General features: G+C 44.4%; 1 protein-coding gene across 9 annotated transcripts in view; it reads left to right on the top strand.

The window, feature by feature from the left end:
• Positions 1-13,316, top strand: part of myt1lb (myelin transcription factor 1-like, b) — a 123,921-nt gene that overhangs the window by 29,932 nt on the left and 80,673 nt on the right. For 8 of the 9 annotated variants that reach the window (XM_054741952.2, XM_054741954.2, XM_054741948.2 and 5 more), the window contains exon 2: positions 13,000-13,113. The exons of the other annotated variant lie outside the window; for it this stretch is intronic. The gene's annotated coding sequence lies outside the window, so the exon portion shown is untranslated. The remainder of the gene's footprint in view (positions 1-12,999; positions 13,114-13,316) is intronic. 9 annotated transcript variants of the gene reach the window in all.

Genomic DNA, 13,316 nt, shown 5'->3' with positions numbered 1-13,316 from the left:
TCCGTTTAAAATACGACCTGCTCATCCGTGTCTGCAAGCAGTTTCTTGTATCGAGATGGAACGTCAGTAGGACACTGTCCGCGTCATTGACTGAATATAAAATGGATGAGCTAACTGAGCAAACTAAAGCTAACGACGGCTACAGCCAGAAAACCGTGGTCGAGCGACTCTGCTACCCTCTACCTGTAGGCTGCAACACCTTTAATGTGAGGCCGTGGCTGAGGCCTTCCCCGGAGCAAGCAGGAGGGCTAGCTGCTAGCGCTGACGGCTCATCTGCTACCTGTCAGTCAAAAGGACACACCTCTAAGAATTCATCATGTCAAGTTTTAATTGCAGCTAAACGGATGCGTTACAAAAATTCACCCCCCTCAGCGTTGTCATGACGGTAAATCTGACCCATTACACCTGAAATCTGTTTTGAACCAGGCTGCAAACGTGTTCATTTCTGCTTTTTTAACGTGGGAGTCGGTGGGGACTTGCTCCTTTCTGGCGCCAGCTCCTAGTGGATGAAGGGGGAAGTGCGGTTTCTGTCACTTCCTGGTTGGCTTCACTTTGACAGGCAGAGTGTTGTGTTCCCCTCGGTCTGTGAACAACTCTTCCCCTGCTGCCTTTTCTACTGTTTAGCAGTGCTTTGTTGCTTTAGTGACACCTGCTGTTTCAGCGGAGAACTGCAGCTGTACTGAATAAACTAAAATCGTCTCTGCTGAGTCCCTGAGTGATAAACACACCTGCTGCTGGGCAGATTAAAGAAACTTGACACTAAATCTCACTTTAATGGATGCATTAATAATTGTGAGTCTGACTTGTTTGCTGTGAGAACAATGGGTTTAGAGCTATGCATGCTCAGTTTGGATCAGCGCCTGAACCAGAATGCTGCACTAACCAAACGCTGCAACATGCAAAATAACTATTTCTGTAATACCGTTAAAACGCGCCATCAATGCATCATATTTTATCATTCTTTGGGGTAAAACTCCCGCCCGACATGATAAAAGACGGCTAACCTTCAAAGACGCTTGGCCATTAGTTTCCCTGCATAGATCCACGTCTCTGGATTGATCCTCTGTCTGTCTCAGGAGAAAGGATCATATACTTCCCTGTAAATAAGGATCCTGCCTCCGGTGACAAACAGCAGCATGCGGGGGCATCGGGGCTGGGATCTAATATCGTTTTTCAGCGAAACATCCAGATCTGCTTATTCTGAAATGTCTGAGAAGAAGTGAAGCGGTAAACGAAGTTTGATCATTTCTTTCAACAATTAAGCAGACGTCTCCGTGTTTCCTGTCTTTGTGGTATGCATCTTTTAAAGATCAGACACGGCACGCATGATCCCACCTCATCGAGGAACTGCTTTTCGTGATCAATCACTGAAAAATTACAATGGTAAAAAAATACCTCGGGACCAAACAATGAGCAGATCAGATTGCTGCAGACGGACAGATTAAAGCTCTCTAAGTGGGTTTGATCGCATTTCTTCAGGTCTGGAGCTGCAGGAACGGCATGGATGCTAACAAGAAACAACTAAAAACTGATGATGCTTCGTCTGGTCGGGCTTTAAGTTAGAAGGATAACGGCGTTCATCGTCGTTAAAGACGTACGTTTTTAAAAAGTTTTATTTTCCATGAACTCTCATAGATTTGAGCTGTTCTGGTAGAAATAATGTGAATTGTGTTGAATTGGTCCATTCAGCCCCCCCGTGTAACATCTGGGTCTAGCTTCAGTGAGACAAACTGGATTTCCTCTCAGCTGAACGTGATAACTCAACAGAACCGAATTCTCCCGTCGGGGCGTCGCAGGAGGCTAGGCTGGTTTAAAAATCCCAGCAAAATAAAAAATAAACAACAAACACGCTCATTTAAACAGCCAGTAAACATTTTCTTTAGGAAAACTGTGTCTGATGTTTATGCTTGAAGGTATTATGAGATCTATTGATGATCGTGTCCGTTTTAAGGATTTATACGATAAAACTGGTTGTTTAACGGTGATAAATCAGCAGATCCAACATTTTTGACAATAAACAATGAAATCGTTGAGTAGAAACAAGTCATTTCCTGATTTTCCTTAAATCAGCTGCAGGATCTTCATAATAAATGAACTGTGTGAATAATAAAGGATTTTTATACCAGAGATGTCTGCATGTTGCGTGTGTTTAAATGTGCAAAATGGACATAAAATAAGATTATTGTTGATGATTAAATAAGGAAACGCGTACGTTTTAGTGCTCTCAGATACAAAAATATTAGTTTTATTCTCATTTTTATTAAAATTAAGAAAAGAAACCGAGATGAAAGTTCAGTATTAAGTTTCACATGAACTAGTCATTTAAAAAACCTTTTTATGGTTGCATCAGATCTGGTGAACGTAGATAAATGATGGACAAACGTGACGTTTTAGCTGGTAGCTACGGATTTTTAAACATCCATCCTCTCTAGTTCAGCGTGACGGATGAGGGAACGCTCCGGTCCTCGTAGCGACGGGAGCGGATCAGGAACGCTGCTCCGGAGCCTCGTCTGTAGCAGCGAGCGCGTTCTATAGGCAGAGGCACAGCTCTTTGTTTTCCTGTCGGGGCTGTGTCACTCCTCGACCTTGGTGTTCTATAGCTGCCGGGGATGAGAGATGGTGTTAACACTTCTGAAGGCGTAAATCACCCGCTCTCTATACCACTCACACACACACACACACACACACACACACACACACACACACACACACACACACACACACACACGCACACACACACTGCAATGTTGTTCTCTTCACTTGCTAAGAGGTGATTGGAGGCTTCCCACCCTGATAATGGGCCACATATATACAGCCTTGCCTTCTGTCCCATTCTCTCTCTCCCAGACGTACACACGCGCACACACACACACACACACATACGCGCGCACACACACACCTTTTTACGGCCGCGGAGCTGCAAGAGAGGGAGACTCATCAAGTAATTAAGGCCCTGGCTCTCCCTTGGAAATTAAAGGAATGGCCCTTTGCTCTCCTCCGTCTCTCTCCTCATCTTCCTGCCGGGCTGATTGCTGTCTGGCTTCTTTCCTCACCTGAGTGTTTCACTCTCTCCCTCTCGCAGGCAGCCCAGCCACAGTGCATTGTGCTGGTGATTACCCCACTGAGGGTAATTGCGGCGGCTGTTTGCCCGATGTTATTTCCCCCACTCTCTGCCTTCACACAGCGGACGCCTCCCTTGAGAAGGACAAGCTCTTTTTCAGCTTTTCCAACTGGGAGGGGCGAGCTAATAACGGGTTCTCTGCATGCGTGTTTCCATATTTCTTCCTGGACTTCCTCGGCTTGCATGGAGGCTGTGTCTGTTTGTGTTTGGCAGCCTGGCGGAGCTCGGCGGGTCACGCTCGCGGTCAGTTTCATCTCTTATGTCCTTGAGGAGAAAAGTGGGTCAGCTTTTACCTCGGCTCGCTCTTCCTCCTTGATAGCAGCAGGGAAAGTCACAAAGAGCCGGTCCACTTCACTACCTGACAGCTTCTTTCACCCTTAAAACCAGAGCGCCTCAGACTTCACAGCTCGGCTCCAAGATTTTCTCTGAAATAGGGTTAAACCGACCGGAGGATTCGTTTTTTCTTTTTATTTCTAGTGAAAAGAGGTGGCTCTTCAGTTAAAGTACGAGCCAGATGAATGTGTGCTTGGTGTGAGTGAGCTTCAGACCCTCGACCTCAATAGGATCAGTGTAGAGCAGGATGGAGGGATGATGCTAGCACACAGGATGAGGTCACTTCCTGTTTTTCAGCTGACAAACATCAAAACCCAGAATATTCGTTTACAACGTCCAAGTCTTTGATTTGTGATCCAAAAGCGACACTTTCTTTTCTTTAGTTGACGCCTCATGTTGATGCTGGTTGCAGAAAACAGCTGGAACTTAGAAGAAAGATGGGAATCTGACTGGAAACGGTAGGAGTGGGAGTGACAACCAGAGGAAAGCAGAAAGCTGGACCAGTAAGAACCTAAACTTAAGGATGGATGAACACAAAACGACTCTGAAGATAATCTCATCAGATATTCCTGCCGTGTGTGATGCGTTCAGCACGCTCAGGCCGCCTCTGGAGCACGTCGCGACCTCTCTGATCGTAAAAATGAGGCAACAAGTCAGCTCGCCTTCGTCCGATTTTTGAGGAGAAACAAAAGCGCTTCTGGCTGAATGAGACGTCCAGCCAATCAGAAAGCAAAGTGATGGAAGGAAGCAGTTTGATTACTGTGATGTCACAGATTTCCCATCTGAGCCTGAATGTCCGTAAGGCAAAGCGATTTCTCTGTAGTTGGTCGTTCTTGCTGAGTTGCTGCACACCACACCACACGCTGTAGGACCAAAACTGGTTTATCTGATTTTTTATCACCTCGTGTGTCGTCTCTCACGCTTTGAAATTTCACCGACTCTTGAAAATTCCTGCTGTGTTAAGGGGGATTAAAGCAGTTAATCCCAAACAGAAACTGATTTTAGCCAAAACAGACGCAGAAACCCACACGTCAGACCAAACCAGCATCCTGCCGCTGCTAACCCTGATGTTTAAAACCGAGACTTCCACCTCTATTTATACACAACTCCACTGTGAAGCTGCTAAAAGTTTATTTCCATCAACACAAAGAAAAATAATGTCCTATAAATGAAGCATGGCTGCAGCAATACAGACCTTTTGAATTCTAGATAAAATCTTTCTCACTATAAAAGAGTTTCTTCTTCCTTAATTATCTTTACAAATTATTAATTTGATTTAAACACAAAGAGAACATTTTGAAACATAAAAAATAAGTGTGAATATCAATATTGATAATTTATTGATATTATATGTAGTCATTGCAGTTGTTGTTTATTAAAATATTTAGGTTATGCGCTATAATAAGCAAATAGTTCCAGTTACTTGAAAAGTTTGAAATCATATAACTCAAACTTTTCAAGTATTTGAACTATTTGTTTATTAAGTACACTTAACTTAAAAATATTAATAAACAATAACTTAAATAAACGAGTACATATAAATTGTTAATATTAATTTGCACGCACTCGTTTCATTTAAGTTGTTTTTAGTGTACTTAATAAACAAATAATTCAAAATACTTAAAAAGTTGTACTCAAAAACAAGGACATGTTAGACGAACTCAACAGATTTGAGTTCTGAAAACTTTTCTTTAAATATTGAGTTTAATCTACTCAATATAGTTGATTATTTTCAACATTTGGGTTTACAGTGGGTAAAGATGGTTAAGTGTCAGAAAATAAAAGCGTTTGCTAAATTCCTGCTGCGGGTGATCTGGAGGAGTTTAAAGGTGGAAAAGAAATCTCTTTTCTCAGGCAGACATCATTTCTGTTTGCTTTTCTTTCACCTTGGTAGCTTTTTTAGGAGAAGAAGAAGAAACCTTGTCTAGCGGCAGGGTCGTGGGATTCCCGCTGCTGGCGTCTGCTGCTTCACGGTTTTGACAGCCTGGTCAGAGGAACGCCTCGCTGAGATTTGGGAGGGCTTTAGCGGTTTAGTTTATGGAAATAGCACATCTTCTTTTTCCCTCTGCACGCTGAGAGCTCCCCTCTGCAGCTTCTCATAAAATCACAACAAATGTTTTAATGTGGATGTGAATCAGGACTTTCTGCTCGGCATGCAGCTAGATGAATAGTGCCGTCGTAATGAGCGGAGTTTAGATTTTTAAAAAGTCTCTTTCCAGTTAGAAACGAGGCGCTCTTTGCATGTGGAGCTGCAACGCTGCCAGATGTGTTTGTCTGTTTGATCCACGCTCCCACAAAGTCATGTTTGCACACAGATATGTGTGAATTTCTGGCCTGTTCTCCAAGTTCTCTTCTGCTCTACCTGCCCTGGATTCTCACTCTCCAGCTTGTCACATGCTGACAGTCGGTCCACAGCCGTTTGTGTCAGTTTTCAGTGTACGGGGAACTGCTCTCCAGCTGCTAATTGCCAGTTTCTCCTTCTGCTCCAAAAGTAATTGTCGACAAGGAGTTTAGCTCCACAGTGCTTACTTAGCAGGAAGTAGCACAAACCTGCATGAAGGCTGCATCAGTCATGGTGTGCTGCTCACTTGGGTTGTGGGCAAAGATTCCGGTTAGCTCCTTCCAGCTAAAGCTAAAGTTCAGCCAATCAGCTTCCAGCACACCTGATGCAACATTAAAAATGAGGAACCTTTGGAGTTTAACGCAGTGAAGTTAGTCTGTTTGAGTTTGCAGCCACACTCCTGCACAAGGTGAGCTCCACATAATGACCAGAACCAGCCAACCAGATTCCTCTAACTCATCATTCCAACCTGACTTCAGGTCAGAGTCAGCCATCCATATCAGCTGTAAAACCAGTGCATCTCTATTAATGCCATTCTAATCAACTTTCTCCTGTTTTTAAATCATTTTCTTGAGCCAGTATGTGCTAAAACCACCCTTTACAGCCCCTATCGCTCCCTCTAGCCAGAATAGTGCACTTGCAACTTCAGAGTGTCAGTCTGGTCTGTTGAACTTAGAAGAAAATTAAGCTGACATTCCTGACGCTGCAGTGTGGTTCCTGCATGTTTTAGCTCATGAACACAGCTGATTTGTTTAATTTAGTGATGAATCACTCCTGTAGACACTAATGAAGACTGGGAAACGTTTCAGCTGTAAGGTGTTGAAAGACGAACACACGGCGAGGTTTTGCTTTTGGTTCTACTAAACAGACACCAGAGGGTGCTAAAAGCAACCCAAAACTGCCTCGTCTCCCTTTAAAGTAAGCGAGTCAATAATTGGCTGACAGATGGGGTTGTAAATTATTAACATAATAAGGTTTGGGAAACATTTTGGTTTTCTGCAGCGGTAGGATCATTTGGATGGAACTTTGGTTGTTTTCCAATCTGACCGGTACTGATGACTAACATTGTACGATGTTGATTCTTATATGTTATATAATGATTACACAAGCTGAATACATGCTCAGGGCTTCTTTAGTTGGTCTAAACCAACTTAAAGTTCTGTATGTGTTTGATTCCCGTTGGAACTGAGGGAACATTCTCCTGCAATTCCATTTCAAAACAGATTCTCATCTCCTCCTTTCTTTTGTTTCCGTTCTCTAGACGACATGCCAGAAAATCACCAGGGGTCTCATTTATCAAACATGGCGTAGAATCCTTACTAAAACCGTACTTAAGCTCAGCAAAAAAAAAAAGTACTTCCGCCAAGCAGGTTTGTGATCTATCAAACATGGAGGACGCACAGCTGCACGCCATCTCCGCTTCATAGATCAGAGACTATCTAGAAAGGTTCTCAGCTGCATTTTAGTCACATCCCGCCCTCACCACGCCCACTTACTGCCATAAATGGTCAATGCAAAGTGCCTTGTGGATTTCATGCATATACATAAGCCGGCTGTTGCAGCGCTCCGCCAATGACATGACGACCGTAGATCAAGGCAGATCAAGGAAGCGCTATTTCACAGAAGCAGAAGTTGAGGTACCTGTGGGTGAGGTGGAGAAATGAAAGGAAGTGCTTTTGCAAAACAAACAAGAGAAAATCCACAGAGTGGCACAGCGTTGCTGAAGCCGTCAATGCTGACTTCTTCAGAGAGATCTGTGGCGGATATAAAAAATGGTCCAATCAGGATTTAATCCCCAGACTCCTGAGTGAAAGTCACACCCGCTAACCAGTCACCCAAACGGAGATGTCCCCTGTTCATGTAGCCAGGGCGCATGATCAATCGGGTCACAGTGACAGGACACACTCTGTCACAGACACATGATGTTCTGTCTCAATCTGTCCCCCTGCTGATATTCTGCATTCTGTATTCTGCGCTTCAGGCTGTGTGTGTGCGTGCGCGCATGTGTGCAAGTTTGTGTGTGTGTGTGTGTGTGTGTGTGCATGTGGAGGGTCTTGATCTGTGTGAAAACGAAGCCGTACAAGTGTTAATGCTGCAGGATTTCATAATTTTATCCTTCTCAGCAGTGGCGGCGCCAGGGGGGGGGGCACTAGGGGGCGCTACCCCTGAATTAGTCGTTGCACCCCCAAGTAAATATTAGATTTTTTTTAACAATTTAATTTTAATGGAACGTGTGGATGTGATAATATTTAACATACAAGACAAAAATAATCAGTAAATTATCATCTAGATCGTAAAAACTTAAACCAAAACAGGAAATTGATGTTAACCTTTGACCTCATTTTCCACCTGTGAACGAGTGAAAGGTAGAGCTAGCGGTAAGATGGATCGGTTCTTGTTGCCCACATTTCCACGGGTTCAGTCAGAAACGGATGAATGTCTGGAAGTGATCTCAGACCCACAGACACCTACGGATCTGGATGAAGAGAGTCAACCCTCAACCGCTGCAGCAGTCCAGGGTTCTGCCGCTGGAAATGCTAACGCTAACGTTAGCTAACCTTGCAACACTATAGATGGTTTTCTGTGTGGCTGTATGTGTTTATGATTTCATGGAAAAGTCAGTGATTGTTCATATGTTTATGATGTATATTAATGATTGTTTCAGGTGTTGTTGAGGTGTTGTGCACGCATGTGTGTCTGCTAGTGTTGAAGGTCTTTTAGAGAACTATAGGTACGCATGACCACTTCCTTCATAGCACCCTCAATAAAAAGACTAGCTCCTTCACAGCACCTGCAGGAAAACATTTCTGGAGCCGCCACTGCTTCTCAGCACTGCAGGTGCTCTCCATGTCCAGCATGTGTGTAAGCCAGGTCCTTAGTCAACTTAAAGTTGTGCACATTTTTCCGCTACGTTTTCTTTCATAAATCCCAAAGTTTGCGTGGAAAGTTGCTTACACAGTTTTCCGACCCCGTTTTGTGCGTAAGCAAGCCCCGGGTCTTCAAATGACACATCTGGACTTTTATCATTTGACGCTAAATCCTGCAGAAACGTTGAAAACACCCTTATAGATTACAAAATGTCTTTTTCATGATGATCCAACTGAAAACTGAACTTTTAAAGCAAAGTGAGACACGGTTAAAGACGCTTGATGTGTAATTTTGTTTAATCTTCAGCAAACTGCAAGGGAAGGCCGTAACCTGAAGTGCGAGCCGTGTAGGACGTAGACATAAAAATGTCCAAATCGAGCAGAAGCAGACAAGCATCAGCTGGGTTTACACGTCAGTTTCAGGGGATTTTCCTTCCATTCTGCCACATGGAAAGGCTGGCACTCATCCATGTAGCTATTTAGATACAACGGATGAGATTCAAGCGGTTTTTCTGATGCATGTTAGAAGTTATACGTAGATTATATGAACTAATGTACAAAAACACCTTTGTAATGCTTTGCCAACAAGAGTTAAAGATCATTTCCTTTAGCAAACGTCTGTCTCCTAACTGTAACAGTTACTGAAACAGATGCAGATGTTGGGTCAAGGTTAGCTTTCTGCTCTCGACGTTGCCCCTCTTGCCTAAGCTGAGTTTAGGGATGTCTGCAGATGGAAATGAATTAGTTGCATAGATAATTAGCAAATAATATATGAAGGAGCCTTTCATGTGCAGCACAGAATAACTGCCCTGCTGTCAGCTCGCGCTGAAGTCCATCAAGCACACACGACTGTACTCTGACAGTTCCTACTCCGACTGCTGCAGGAGGACACTGGCGCCGGGAAATCACAGCTGCTTCTTCATCGCCACAGCGTGTCCGAGAGGCAGCGAGCGTTGAGAAGAACACAGGATGTGCAACAGAGAGATGGAGAACAACAGAAGGATTTCATCTCCTCCTTTCTTTTTGCCTGTCTACATATCTGCTCATATGTAGGTCAGGCAGCCCCAGTCAGTCTCAAAGCCCAAGAGGAGGAGATAGCTGTGTGTACGTGCACACACACGTCACATGAATAAAGCATGTCTCTGCTGAATTATGTGCTTATTTGTCTTGGTGTGCCATTCGAGTGTTTCTCCACACATGTGGGTTGGTGTGTGTGTGTGTGTGTGTGTGTGTGTGTGTGTGTGTGTGTGTGTGTGTGTGTGTGTGTGTGTGTGTGTGTGTGTGTGTGTGTGTGTGTGTGTGTGTGTGTGTGTGTGTGTGTGTGTGTGTGTGTGTGTGTGTGTACTACTTTTACTATCCTGCTTAGGACCACAACGGGCACATTCTCTGATGTTCTGAGGACCGATGGGCCTTATTAGGCCCCAAACCCAGTCCTAATACAGAGGACCGCTGTTTAGGCTTAAGGGTGAGACGTGGAGAGTTTTTGTTACAGTTGGGTTTAGGAACACTGGTTATGGTTAGAGCCAGGGTCTGGGTTAGGCATGAATGCGGTTACTAAAAGTAATGGAAGTCAATACAAAGTGAACGGTAGATAGAAAAACAAACGTGTGTGTGTGTGTGAGAGAGAGAGAGAGAGAGAGAGAGAGAGAGAGAGAGAGAGAGAGAGAGAGAGAGAGAGAGAGAGAGAGAGAGAGAGAGAGAGAGAGAGAGAGAGAGAGAGAGAGAGAGAGAGAGAGAGAGAGAGAGAGAGAGAGAGAGAGAGAGAGAGAGAGAGAGAGAGAGAGAGAGAGAGAGAGAGAGAGAGAGAGAGAGAGAGAGAGAGAGAGTAGTTGTTCTCAGTGTGCCCCTCTGCTTCTGTAGATAAAAAAAGTCCAGTAGAGGACTCGTGTCCTGTTGGTCTCTGAGGAACATACTGTGTAGAAATCTCTCTCTTTCTCTCTCTCTCACTCTCTCTCTCTCACTCTCTCTCTCACACACACACACATGCGGACAAACTTGTAAGATTCTGGTTCAGTCTTTTAGCTCTGTCAGACAAAGGTGGAGAACAAATGTAAGTATGTGTGTGTTTGTGTGTGTGTGCGTGTGTGTGTTTGTGTGTGTGTGTGTACACATGTGTGTGTATTTGCGAGTGTGCGTGCACGTGTGTGTGTGTGTGCACATAAGTGTTTCAGTAAGCCTGATTTTTTTCTCTCGGTCGCTGTCCTTGGTGCTGAAACTTTCAGCCAGCGAGAGCACGTCCAGAAGAATCAAACAACACATGTGGGACACAATGAGCTGCTGCGCCTTTTGTTGTGAATTGTGGTATTTGTTACTTCATTCTTGGTTGCTTGCTATTCTTTTCCCCTCACCTCGCTCTTCTTTTTATCCCTTTTGGTGCACACACCTCAGAATGCAGGCTGTGCCCTGATGAAGAGTCAGAGCTGTGATTTGTCATCAGCCTCAACATGAAGACGTTCATCAGAGGACAGACCCATCACTTACTCTCTGATTACCAAGACCAAGGGGCCAGGGCGCGCCTTCCTGTGTCTTCTTGTATTTTATGAGCTGGAAGCAGCGTCGACATTCTTCTTCTCTGTGAACTTTGAACCAACCAAGGCTGTTTTTAACGGATGAACGTGAACTGAACGTCACCCTCTGACCATTTGAACTATGTTTGGGTTTTTTTCTTGTGGAAGGTGAACAGCTGTTATGTTAGAAATGATTAAAGCCGGCGTTGTTCAGTGTGCATGTTGCATTAGCTCCACATTAGCTTTTAGCTGACATAGACAGACGATCTGTCAGACTGCACTCCAGTTAAAAAACTGGACTTCATTAGAGGAAAGCATCAAACTTGCAGAGCTTTGAAAGTGATTTTAGCTTTAAAGACTTAAAGTCTTAAAGAGCTCAGAATTGAGACCCACGCAGAGAAAATACACGCTAACGCGACTGTGACCAGATCAAGATGCATTTAATAGAAACTCAGAGATCTGAACCAACCAGAACAGCTGACATGTAACAGAACGTCCAAAAGATTTAGGATAAAGTAATAAATGTTTTGGAAATTAAAGGTTCAGACTTAAAAACTAACTACAAACAAGCACCAGTTGTCTTTGTTTTTAGTGAACTGCAAATGAATTAGCGCTGCTGTGACTTTATTTTCCCAGATTCGTTCACAAAACCTGCAGTGAATTTTGTCAAATTCAAATTAGAACCATAGGAGTGATTTACTGCTGCAGCCAGTCTTTTTATCAGAACTTATACGGTTACTGTACTCAAGGCAGCAGCTACAGGCGGCAAAATTCACTTTACCTTTGTTTCATTGCATGCTTTTCTTTATGAAAATGCTTTCAGGGAGCTCCGGTGGCTGTAATCAAATACAAAGCAGGCTTTGATGCATTTTTCATGAAACAAAAGACAGCAGGGCTGCCGTAGTTAAATGAAAATATAGCATGAGTGTCCCATTGTCTCACATTAGGGTTTCCTGTTAATAGCCATTCTGAAAGCTGTTTCCTCTGTCCCCTTACAACCTGCTCACACTGTTTTTATGCTTATTATGTGCACTACAAAGGAAGTTTACACACAGAAACGGTGGAAAGCAGAGGTGTGTGGTTTGATGGAGGCTGGGAAAGGAACCCCTGCTGGTTGAGAGTGAAGTCCACGTGTGCGCACAAGCACCAGCACTCCTTTTACATAACACACGACTGAGCTCAGCCTGTGCTCGTGGCGGTCCCGAGGGACCGGCTTTTGTTTTGATTGAAGCTGCGGCGCGTGCGTGTTATCGTCCGTCTGGCGGGCTCCCCATGGGGCCCCTCCTCCTCGGTGGTTCTCTCTGTACGCCATCAACACCTCATCTGTTCTCTGCTATACATTTTCTCAATTAGCAGCAGCGGATGGAAAAGAGCGGGCGTGTTTAGTGCTCACACCTTCCTCTCTCCTGACTTTATCCGTGTCTTTGGTTATTGTACTGTAACACACATCGACCCCCGTCTCCTCACTCCTGCTCTCCTCCTCTTGGCTCCTCCAGCTCAGCGAACGATGGAGAGCTGAGGAGAGAAATCATGGAGGCAGGCACGGATCATTAGCTATATTTGTCCCCACTTCCTGCTGCAGATGATAGATCTAGCTAATTACCCCATGTTGCCAAGCCTATCGCATACGACATGCGGCCGTCGTTATGGCGGAAATCAGTGTTTGCTTTGCTGCGTGCCGCATAGCTGATGCTACATGACTATTCATGAGCCTGGAGTCAAAGGAGAGGGGGGAAATTTCAGATCCTGTCATGGCTGTGCGTGAACGTGATTGTTCTGGAAGTGATTTTAATGATGCGCGCTCTTCGTCTTCTTCCTCCCTCTGTGTAGAAAATGAGCTTGGAGGAGACGTGGTGAGCCATTCCTCTCCTGCTGAACGTCTGTGCGTCACGGTGGCAGAAGGAGTCGGGACCACAGAAGTGTCTGAAGCCCAGAACATTTCAGGTAGGCGCTCCTGCCCGGACACCTGGTGCACTCCAGCCAAACGTGCTCCAGACATGGTCCAGATTCAAAGGAAAGGTCAGAAGCAAGGTCACTTCCTTCAGACTCTAAATGTAACGTGTGTTTAGGGATGTTTGAACCAAAATACAACAAATAGCAGAATTTCATCTAAAATTTAAATAAAACTAAAAGAAAGACCTTTTCTC

Source organism: Nothobranchius furzeri, chromosome 18 (genome assembly GCF_043380555.1).
Source record: "Nothobranchius furzeri strain GRZ-AD chromosome 18, NfurGRZ-RIMD1, whole genome shotgun sequence".
NCBI lineage: Eukaryota > Metazoa > Chordata > Actinopteri > Cyprinodontiformes > Nothobranchiidae > Nothobranchius > Nothobranchius furzeri.
This window is presented reverse-complemented; position numbering and strand designations above follow the sequence as displayed.